We start from the raw sequence: 12,226 nt of genomic DNA on the forward strand, positions 1-12,226 counted from the left end.
CCCAGGAGGGCTTTGAAGGAGGCCCAACACAAATTCATAAACTTTCTTAAAACACTATGAGTTTTTTAGTTAATCAGCTATCGTTTGTGTTAGTGTATTTTATGTGTGGCCCAAGACAATTCTTCTTCCAATGGGGCCCCCAGAAGCCAAAAGATCAGACACCCCTGGCTCAGACAAAAGGAGCAAAGCAAGGCCAGAAAGAGGTGGCTCCGAGTCCCCCTTCCGGAGCAGGCTCCTGGCATGCGGTGTCTCAGCATAAACTCGGCCACAGAGATCAATTTTGGGAACTTGGACTGAACCATTTCTGTGGAGGGCATCTTCCCACAGGCCGTGGGAAAGTACTGAGAGAAACTCCTGAGCACCGCAGGAAATGTGAGCAGGGTCCCCAGAGGGGCCAGGGTTTTAGGGCCAGCGTGCTCAAGAACTTTGAGAATGTGGCCTCAGGCCAGGTACACAGAGCACAACTCATGGGAGACAGGGCTAGGATTAGGAGAAGGTTCTGGAGACAGATCTGGACTTCCATCACGAATCCCCGGACCTCACCACCAGCTACCCACTCCCTGGGATGAGAAGATGCTAGTTAGTTTTGCTTTTAATTTTGTGTTTTGCCTGGTCACACATGTCCTCTCTTATCTATGATCGAATGGCTAATCTTTAGTCTATGTGACCTCTGCTTGGATGTAGCAAGATCAAGTTTCAATCACAAAGAAAATTTAAGTTCTGCCACCTGTTTCTGAATATCGTTCCCGAAGAATGAGGTGCCAGGCCTTTCACATGGAGACTGAAGCTGAGGGCGCCAACCAGCACCAGACCTACCCCGCCGCCCTAAGCAGGCAGAAGCCACACACAGGACTGGCCACAGGCGGAACAATGAGACCTTGAGCCACAACATTCAGAGCAAGAAAGGCCACGGATACCAAACCCCGCCTCCTAACTTTACACACGAGAAAGCAGAGGGAGGCTGAGAGGGGAGGATCGCTTGAGCCCAGGAGTTTGAGGTTATAGTGAGCTTTGATTCCCCCTCTGGACTCCAGCCAGGGTGACAGAGTAAGACCCTGTCTCAAAAAAGAAAGAAAAAATAAGAAAAACAATCACATATCCCTTTTGTTAGCAGAGCATAAACTGAAACCCACAACCCCCAATTCCTAGTTCAAACTTCTTTCCTCTACCCCAGGCCTCACCTGTTGGATTTTTGTTTGGGGTGCTATCTGCCTATCTACTTTTTCTTTTTTCTTTTTTTTTTTTTTTGAGACAGTCTCACTCGGTCAACCAGGTTGGAGTGCAGTGGCACGATCTCCGCTCACTGCAGCCTCCACATCCCAGGCTCAAGCGATTTTCCCGCCTCAGCCTCCTGAGTAGCTGGGACTACAGGCATCTGCCATCATGCCTGGCTAATTTTTGTATTTTTAGTTGATATGGGATTTAAGCATGTTGGCCAGGCTGGTTTCAGACTCCTGACCTCAGGTGATCCACCCACCTCGGCCTCCCAAAGTGCTGGGATTACAGACGTGAGCCACTGTACCCAGCCTTCTGCCTTTTTATCCCTTTTTTACCCTTGGTGGCTGTATTGGAGAGCCTTCTCCAGAAAAACAGAATCAATAGGATGTGTGTGCACGCAAGTGCGTGTGTGTGTGCGTGTGTGTGTGTGTATGTGTTGAGAAAGATTTAAGGAATTGGCTCATGCAATTATGCAGGCTGGCAAATGCACAGTCTGCAGGGCAGGGGCCAGGCTGGGGACAAGGGAGCCTGAAGCAGTCTGCAGTCAGAGCTCCCTGCTTCTAACGAAAGGTGGTTCTTTTCTCTTAAGACCTTCACCGGATTGGATGAGGCCCACCCCATTGTGAAGGATAATCTGCTTTACTCAAAGTCGACTGATTTAAATGTTAATCTTATCTTAAAAATGCCTTCACAGCAATTTTCATATGTGTCTGACCAAATATCTGATTGCTGTGTCCCAGACAAATTGACACATAGGATTAACCATTACGCCAGAAGCCCTCCTTCCCTCCCGCCCAGCCAGCCCCAGGGCTTTTACCCTCCCATGTCCTTTGCCCCAGCAATAGCTGGCTTTGCAAAGGGGAAGAGCGCTCCCCTCCCAGGAGTCAGTACACTTTGAGAGAAGAGCAAGATTTTAAAATATAGCTTCAGGAAACAGTCGCTATGAAACTGTAGCGAGTGCGAGTATTTCCCTGTTGCTTTGTTGACTTGCTGCTTTGTTGCTTTGTTGCTTTGGGTTTGTTTTGTTTTTACTTCTAAATCAAACTTGCAGCCGGGAGTGGTGGCTCACGCCTGAAATCCCAGCATTTTGGGAGGCTGAGGCAGGACGATCCTTTGAGGCCAAGAGTTTGAGACCAGCCTGGGCAACATAGCAAGCCCCTTGTCTCAAAAAAAAAAAAAAAAAGTTAAAAATTAACCAGGCATGGTGGCACACGCCTGCACTTCCAGCTACTCAGGAGGCTGAGGCAGGAGGATAGCCTGAGCACAGGAGTTCAAGGCTGCAGTAAGCCAGGATCACGCCACTGTACTCCAGCCTAGGAGATGGAGTGAGATCCTGTCTCCAAATTTTTTTTTTAAAAAACCAAACTTCCATAAATAGCTGCTGTAAAAACTAGCCTCGAGCCATAATGGAGGTCAGCATGCCCAGGATGCCTGCCTCCCCAGGTGTGTTTTTAGAGTTGAACTAGTTTCGAAATTCCTAGGTTCTCCATGTCACCAGGCACGGAGATGTGTTGCATCTACTCTCCAAATCATCCTCACCAAAGGTTCAGCACCTTCGACAAGAACTCACCTCCCTGGAAGCAGCCTCTTTACTAGACAGACTCACTGGAAGGAAGAAATCCTGAACTGTTTGTCAGATGTTAGCATTTTAGAGCTACAACCATTCCACAGTTTTAGAGAAATGTTTTCAAAGACCCATGTTCCTCTCTTTGCAGCTCTGGTTTCTTAAATGGTAAGAAATGGCTGGGTGTGGTGGCTTATGCCTGTAATCCCAGCACTTTGGGAGGCTGAGGAGGGTGGATCATGAGGTCAGGAGTTCAAGACCATCCTGGCCAACATGGTGAAACCCCATCTCTACTAAAATACAAAATTAGCCAGGCATGATGGCGCACTCCTGTAGTCCCAGCTACTTGGGAGGCTGAGGCAGGGAAATCACTTGAACCCGGAAGGCAGAGGTTGCAGTAAGCTGAGATCGCGCCACTGCACTCCAGCCTGGTGACAGAGCAAGACTCTTGTCTCAAAAATCAAAAAAAAAAAAAAAAAAAAGGTAAGAAAGACATAAAATGTGTTAAACGCAGAGTCCCATTCCCTTGTCTGAAGTGTCAGCCTGTTGGCATTCCAGTGGTTATTTTTGCCCTGCAAGTATAAAATTAAACAGAAAATTCTGAAGCTTTCTATTTATTTCTGTCTTTTCTCTTCTGCCTGCTTTGAATCTGCTATTATTAGGCTACTCATGTTGAGATAAAATTTACTGTCTCAAGGTTACTTGTAGAATTTGTTCTGGCTAAAATGTAAACCTTAGAAACTCACTTGAAACTGTGAAAGGAAAATATCTTGGGACACAAAATGACTAAAGCTAAAGGGAAAAGTCAAGCTGGGAACTGCTTAGAACAAACCTGCCTCCCATTCTATTCAAAGTCACCCCTCTGCTGACTGAGATAAAAGCTTATCTGATTGCTTCCTTTGGAGAGGCTAACCAGGAACTCAAAAGAATGCAACCATTTGGCCGGGCGCAGTGGCTCACGCCTGTAATCCCAGCACTCTGGGAGGCCAAGACAGGCGGATCACCTGAGGCCAGGAGTTTGAGACCAGCCTGACCAACATGGAGAAACCCCGTCTCTACTAAAAAAATACAAAATCAGCCGGGCATGGTGGCGCATGCTTGTAATCCTAGCTACTTGGGAGGCTGAGGCAGGAGAATCGCTTGAACCCGGGAGGTGGAGGTTGCAGTGAGCCAAGATCACGCCATTGCACTCCAGCCTGGGCAGCAAGAGCAAAACTCTATCTCAAAAAAAAAAAAAAAAAAAGAAAAGAAAAGAAAAAAAAAAGGAATGCAACCATTTGTCTCTTATCTACCTATGACCTGGAAGCCCCCTCCCCACTTCGAGTTGTCTTGCCTTTCCAGTCCCAACCAATGTTCATCTTACATATGCTGATTGATGTCTCATGTCTCCCTAAAACGTATAAAACCAAATTGTGCTCTGACCACCTTGGGCACCTGTCGTCAGGACTTCCTGAGGCTGCCTCATGGGTGCATGTCCTCAATCTTGGCAAAATAAACTTTCTAAATTAACTAAGACCTGTCTCAAATTTTCGGGGTTCACAAAACTGAAGGAAGTGATAAGAAAAAAAAAAGCTTTTTAAAAACCAAACTTCCATGAAGATTACTTTACCCAAAATTTTGATCCACAGCTCTCCTTGGATTACTGATTGGATGTCTGGGTCATTTTCAGTTAAGGAAAGTTTAGGATACAGGAAAACATATCTCTAAAATTATGAAATGGTCCAGGCGCGGTGGCTCAGGCTTGTAATCCCAGCACTTTGGGAGGCTGAGGGGGGTGGATCACCTGTGGTCAGGAGTTCAAGACCAGCCTGGCCAACATGGTGAAACCCCATCTCTACTAAAAATACAAAAAAAAAAAAAAAGTTAGCTGAGCATGGTGCTGCGTACCTGAAATAAGGAAGAAAGGAGCCAGTAAGTAGGGAAGAGAAAGATGTGATGAAAGTTATGGATATGGGCGAGGCACCATGGCTCATGCCTGTAGTCCCAGCACTTTGGGAGACTGAGGTGGCCAGATCGCTTGAGGAGTTTGAGACCAGCCTGAGCAACATGGTGAAACCCTGTCTATACAAAAAATTACAAAAATTAGCAGGGTGTGGTGGTTCATGCCTGTAGTCCCAGCTACTTGGGAGGCTAAGACAGGAGGATCACTTGAACCTGGGAGGTGGAAATTGCAGTGAGCTGAGATTATGACACTGCACTCCAGCCTGGGCAACAAAGTGAGACTCTGTCTTGAAAAAAAAAAAGCTATGGATATGAAGATGTATTTTTGGTAAGGAAGGTTATATAGAAAAGAGAATAATTTTGTACGAAAAAGGATCTTGGGCCGGGTGCGATGGCTCAAGCCTATAATCCCAGCACTTTGGGATGCCAAGGCGGGCGGATCACTCGAGCTCAGGAGTTCTGAGACCAGCCTGACCAACATAGTGAAACCCTGTCTCCACTAAAATTTAAAAAATTAGCCAGGCATTGTGGCAGGCATCTGTAATCCCAGCTACTCAGGAGGCTGAGTGAGGCAAGAGGATCACTTGAACCCTGGAGGCGGAGGTTGCAGTGAGTCGAGATGGTGACACTGCACTGCAGCCTAGGCAACAGAGCAAGACTCCATCTCAAAAAAAAGAAAAGAAAAAGTAAAAGAAAAAGGATCTTGTATGGTAAATTATTGTCCTACGTTGGTGCAAAAGTAATTGCAGTTTTGGACTGTAAATTTTAAATCATTATAACAAGGCTCAAACACATCTTTATTAATCAAAATAGGAACCGTTACAATCAACACATTTTTGCCAACGAAAAATAAATGTGTTTATTCCTGTAGCATAAAAATCAATGCTTTGGGATTTGACGAACTCTTGGAAAGCACTTTCTGCATCCTGGTGGTTGTGGAAGCATTTTCCCTCAAAAAGTTGTCGAGATGCTTGAAGAAGTGGTAGTCAGTTGGTGAGAAGTCAGGTGAATATGGCGGATGAGGCAAAACTTTGCAGCCCAATTTGTTCCACTTTTGAAGCGTTGGTTGTGTGATGTGCGGTGGGGCGCTGTGGTGGAGAAGAATTGGGCCCTTTCTGTTGACCAATGCCGGCTGCCGTCGTTGCAGTTTTCGATGCATCTCTTCGATTTGCTGAGCATACTTCTCAGATGTAATGGTTTCACTGGGATTCGGAAAGCTGTGGTGGATCAGACTGGCACAGACCACCAGACAGTGACCAGGACCTGTTTTTGGTGCAAGTTTGGCTTTGGGAAGTGCTTTGGAGCTTCTCGGTCCAACCACTGAGCTGGTTGTTGCCAGTTGTATAAGATCCACTTTTCGTCTTACATCACAATCGGATCAAGAAATGGTTCACTGTTGTTGTGGAGAATAAGAGAAGATGACACTTCAAAATTACAATTTTTTTGATTCTCGCTCAGCTCATGAGGCACCACTTATTGAGCTTTTTCACCTTTTCAATTTATGTCAAATGCCGATCGACTGTAGAACGGTCGACGTTGAGTTCTTCAGCAGCTTCTCATGTAGCTGTGAGAGGACCGGCTTCAGTGATTGCTGTCAACTGGTCGTTGTCAACTTCCGATGGCCGCACACTACGCTCCTCACCTTCAAGGCTCTTGTCTCTGCAAAACTTCTTGACTCACCACTGCACTGTGTGTTAGCAGTTCCTGGGTCAAATGCGTTGTTGATGTTGCAGGTTTTCTCCGCTGCCTTACGATCCATTTTGAACTCGAATAAGAAAATTGCTTGAGGCCGGGCGCGGTGGCTCACGCCTGTAATCCCAGCACTTTGGGAGGCTGAGGCGGGTGGATCACAAGGTCAGGAGATTGAGACCATCCTGGCTAACACGGTGAAACCCCATCTCTACTAAAAATACAAAAAACTAGCTGGGCGTGGTGGTGAATGCCTGTAGTCCCAGCTACTCGGGAGGCTGAGGCAGGAGAATGGCGTGAACTCGGGAGGCTGAGCTTGCAGTGAGCCGAGATCGCGCCGCTGCACTCCAGCCTGGGCAACAGAGCAAGACTCTGTCTCAAAAAAAAAAAAAAAAAAAGAAAAGAAAATTGCTCGAATTTCCTTTTTGTCTAACATTATTTCCATAGTCTTAAATAAATATAAAATAAAGCAGCAAGTAATAAGTCATTAGCAAAAAAAAAGTGAGAAATGTGCATGAAAATGATGTGTAGCATGACCACATGTATCTGAGAATATATTATCAAACGGCAAATTTCAACAATGCAAAAACCGCAATTACTTTTGCACCAACCTAATATTTACAAAAGAGGGAAGTTTAAGACAAGTCAGAAAGTCCAAGCATTGCCCGAATGCAGTGCCTCACACCCAGAATCCCAGCACTTTGGGAGGCTGAGGCAGGAGGATTGCTTGAGCCATTTCATAGATGGTCTGTGTAAGTTGTCATAAGGTTTGCAAATGGGAATTTAGGAAAGAAATTTTGTATGCGATTAACTTGGTTATAATTAAAAGGAAATTGGTCAGGCACGGTGGCTCATGCCTGTAATCTCAGCACTTTGGGAGGCTGAGGTGGGCGGATCATATGAGGTCAGGAGTTCAAGTCCAGTCTGACCAACATGGTGAAACCCCGTCTCTACTACAAAAAATAGCCGGGCATGGTGGCTCATTCCTGTAATTCCAGCTACACAGGAGGCTGAGGCAAGAGAATCGCTTGAACCTGGGAGACAAAGGTTGCAGTGAGCCAAGATCGTGCCACTGCATTCCAGCCTGCATTCCAGCCTGTAATTTTTTTTACAAAAAAATTTTAAAAAAAATTTTTAATGGAATTTTTAAGAAAGGAAATCATTTATAATAGTCCTGTATGTTAAAACAAAGCTTCTTTAAAGTATTGATTTGCTCTCAATAAAATTAATTGAACTTTTGCTTTTCATAATAATTCTATAATCTGTTTCTGCCTTTTCTCTGTTGAGAAGGCCTGAGATGGAAACTCAGCTTTTTTGTCAGCTCTTGTAACTTTTTTCCTCTGGTTTCAATTTTACTGTTATGGCCTAAGGCTGAAATGTTTTATCTTGAAGGTCAAAACAGAAAACACTGTTTTCCTCCATTCTGTACTCTAGGCTTTTTTTGATATGTCTAAATTTTCAGTGTAATCAAGAAACTTCCTATGCTGTTCCTAAGAGTCATGTATTCCCCTGGTGTACTCATAACCTTGAACACACTCTTCCTGTGTCTGATTAAATTCCAGTACTTTTTTATCAAACTTGACTTCCAGGTTATCTAAGTGGGCTTCTCGTAAGGAGAAGCAGTCACTGCAGAAGATTTTTCTTTGCTTTTTTGGTAACTGGCTTAAGAGACAAGATTTTATAATTCTCATGCTGTCTTTATTAGGTTTTTGATTACAAAAACTGAAATGTAAAAAGGTCAAGGTTTTTACATCCGTATTACCTTCTGTATTGCCTGTAAAGTCTTTTGATTATCACTTTTGTTAAGTAAGTAACTGTTATTTTACAATGACCTGTGCTTCTGTTTGGATCAGATGTTTTGAGCCTTTTAACATCTTTAATAAACGTCCTCAAAATCAAAATCCTAAATTAAGTCTCTGAGGTGTCTTATTGCTGGGGCTTATTAAATCTATAAAAATTAATTGCTGCAAGGTTATAGAACTTTTTTTATTTTTTGAGACGGAGTCTCGCCCTGTCGCCCAGCCTGGAGTGCAATGGCGAGATCCTGGCTCATTGCAACCTCCGGCTCCTGGGTTCAAGTGATTCTCCTGCCTCAGCCTCCCAAGTAGCTGGGATTACAGACACGTGCCACCACGTTCCAGCTAATTTTTTTGTATCTTTAGTAGAGACGGGGTTCCACCATTTTGGTCAGGCTGGTCTCAAACTCCTGACCTAGTGATCCGTCCGCCTCGGCCTCCCAAAGTGCTGGGGGGTTACAGGCGCGAGCCACCTTGCCCAGCTGTAGAACCTTTTTACAGCTTCCAGTCAGACCATGAACTCCAGTATCACCACTTCTGGCCTGATAATTACATTTACTGGAAGCAAATCAGCTGAAGAACTCCCTTAGCCCGTTGAGAGAGTCCCTATCAGGGTTTATTAACTAATTTTCGTGCTGTTAAGTTGCAGGGCCTTGACTCCTGGGTACACATATCACATCTGAAGAATGCACTGACTCCTACCAGAAACTAACACCAAACTCAAGGTGACCAGAGCCTCATCTTTAGAACCGGGCAAAGGTGACACTCAAAGCAAACTGCTTTCCTGAAACACAGGGACAGGCCTGTATTCAAACACATTAAGGTTCATTTAGGCCGGGTGCGGTGGCTCACACCTGTAATCCCAGCACTTTGGGAGGCCGAGGTGGGCGGATCCACGAGGTCAGGAGATCAAGACCATCCTGGCTAACATGTGAAACCCCGTCTCTACTAAAAATACAAAAAATTAGCCGGGCGTCGTCGTGGCGGGCGCTACTCGGGAGGCTGAGGCAGGAGAATGGCGTGAACCCGGGAGGTGGAGCTTGCAGTGAGCTGAGATCACGCCACTGCACTCCAGCCTGGGCGACAGAGCAAGACTCCATCTCAAAAAAAAAAAAAAAAGGTTCATTCAATAATTTTGCCTTTATTTGAAATAATGTAATTTATTCTACGCCTAGATACTAAATAATTTAAAGGTTTAATTTTTTTCTATCATTTGCAAAACTAGGCAGGGCTTGTGACCTTTTTGTTTAAAATGTTGTTAGTTCCTTGTGTTTGTTGTGTCTCCAGAATTTGAACTATACAATCCCTCCAGGCCCAGCATAAGATTGTAAGGGCCAATTCTGAGGAATAAAATTAATTCAGATCCTCCAACTCAAGGATGGGCACAGAGATGCCTCAGCAGCTTAACAAAATGCTTGTGTTTTGTATAGCTAATTGCTACAAACCAGATTACGGTGGCTCAATGCACATAATTTATAAATAAGTCAATTTTGTTACCTTGTCTTTTGGCTTTTGGCTCTTATGTTGCTTAAAAGAGATTTGAAGATTAATGAGTGCCTGCCCACTTCCATTCCATTTGGCTTAGAATATTTAATTGGTTATAAGTCTTTTGACTCTAAGTCCCTTAGCCATAGGGGTCCCACTGAGGGACATGATAGACCTGGTGCAGGTAGCACACCACCCCGGCATCAATATGGGACAAAATAAAAGCTTGGCCATTGACACTGCCTCTGGCATACCTTGACAAAAAGCAGACTATAAACTAAAAAAAATCTGCAGCCTCCCCAGTAGAATGGACACGCCTCTTGCCCAAAGGGGATCCGATAAAAAAAAAACAAAACCTGAAAAACTAGTTCAGGCCATGATGGAAAGCTGGGGGTCAGACACGCCTCACTCCACTTTCCCCCATGCCTTGGAATTCAGGCACAAATGACCAGGCAAAATGCCTTTGCACCCTTGAAAAGAAAAACCCTTCTGCTGATTTTATGTGGGATGCTGTTAAAGCTGCTGTACCTTCTAGTACCTGGTTTTTACCACTTTTGGGCCCGTTAAGGGTGATCTCATCATTGTTAATATTTGGCCCATGCATATTCAACTTGCTCGTAAAGTGCCTGTCTCTGGTTACAGCAGATCCAGATAAAGGTGATCTTCAAGCTAGGGTTCCAGCCGCTTCCTGTCTTGGAATCAGACTCTCCCGCTGTCCCCTGGGGACCCTTAGATCAAGCAGCCCTCGGTAGGCAGGGCCAGGGCTCTTAAATCAGTAGGAAGATGTCACAGAAGACTGACCTCCTCCCTCATCTCCCTCAAGAATAAGGGATGGAATGGCTGAGCACGGTGGGTGGCTCATGCCTGTAATCCCAGCACTTTGGAAGGCCAAGGTAGACAGATCACTTGAGCTCAAGAGTTTGAGACCACCCTGCACAACATGGCAAAAACCCATCTCTACCAAAAATACAAAAATTAGCCGGGCGTGGTAGCACACAGCTGTGGTCCCAGATACTCAGGAAGCTGAAGTGTGAGGATCGCTGGAGCCTGGGAGGGGGAGGCTGCAGTGAGCATGATTACACCACTGCATCCCAGCCTGGGTAACAGAGTGAGACCCGGTCTCAAAAAAATAAAGAAAGAAAATAAATAAAAGAAGAAGGGATGGAAATCTCTGAGGGGGAAAATGAGATGGCAATAGCACTGGGTGGTCATAGGAGGATGGAAAAACCCAAACAACAGGTAGAATAAGAACGAGGCAAAGAAACCACAGGTTAACAGAAAACCCAAAATAAGGAAGAGAAAATAGTCAAATCCTGGTCAGGGTGATATGTCCGTGATCCTGGGAAAACTCGAATAAGAGGAAAAGTCTGTGGTAATGGGGGAGGGAGTCCCTGAAATCACTCCTTTTCCAGAATACCTTATGATTATTCCACCCCTTAATTAAAAAAAAATCCATAAAATTAGAAACTCAAACTCTGATGTGAGTGACTCACTCTGCTGAGCACGCCCGCAAGTCTCTCTTACGTGTGTGCTTTCGCTTTGCGGTAAAAGCTTCTTGCCTTTCGTTTCATTCTGACGTGTCCCTGAATTCTTTCTCGTGCTGGTGTCAAGAACTTGTAAACTGGCTGGGGCTGGGGTCTCAGTGGCATCCGGAGACCCGCCTGAGACCTCCGACAGCTGTAGGTGATTGAGGGCGCCAATCATATAGGGGTCGGAGGGTGATGGAATGCACCTTAATTTTAATCTGAGTGTCATGGAAAATAGTTGGATGGTTCTATGCAGAGGAGTGACATGATCTGACTTATAAGAAAGATCATTCTATTGCTGTAGGAAAGCAGGGAGGTTAATTTATTAACAGAAGGTGTTATGGGTTGAGTTGTGCCTCCTCAAAATATGTTAAATCCTAACCCCTAGCACCTGTGACTATAACCGTAACTGGAAGTGAGGTCTTTATAGATTATTGAATTAAGATGAGATGAGCTCATTAGGGTGGGCCTACTCCAATATGACTGGTGTCCTTAAAGGAGAGGAAAATCCCACGTGAGGACAAGGAGACCATCATGTGATGACAGAGGCAGAGGCTGGGGAGGGTGCCAAGGGCATTCTACAGTAAACCTGAAACACTTGTTCAGGCCGAGATGGAAAGGGGGGTTGGATGCCTCGTTATACCCTCCTCCCTTTGGAATTCAGGCACAGTTGACCAGCATTAACGTTAAAACAGAGACCTTAAGACTGACAAAGCAGACTTTTTGTAGCAATAAGATACCAATGTGACAGATTGCAAACCCTGAAAGAAACTGGAGTATTTTACCCCAAATATATTCATTTGGCACATTTTGAAACAGCCTTGCAAAGCTGTCTCTTTGGGGAAAAACATCTACATTCTGTAGAGAATCCCCTTCCTTTTCCATGTCTTTTTCTTGATCCAGGAGATAATTTACTAAGAGTCTGGCACCTGAAGTTTGATAAGAAACATTTACAAAGTCCAGGTGTGGTGAGCCACACCTGTAATGCCAGCACTTTGGGAGTCCAA

This window comes from Pongo abelii, chromosome 14 (genome assembly GCF_028885655.2).
Source record: "Pongo abelii isolate AG06213 chromosome 14, NHGRI_mPonAbe1-v2.0_pri, whole genome shotgun sequence".
NCBI classification, from domain to species: domain Eukaryota; kingdom Metazoa; phylum Chordata; class Mammalia; order Primates; family Hominidae; genus Pongo; species Pongo abelii.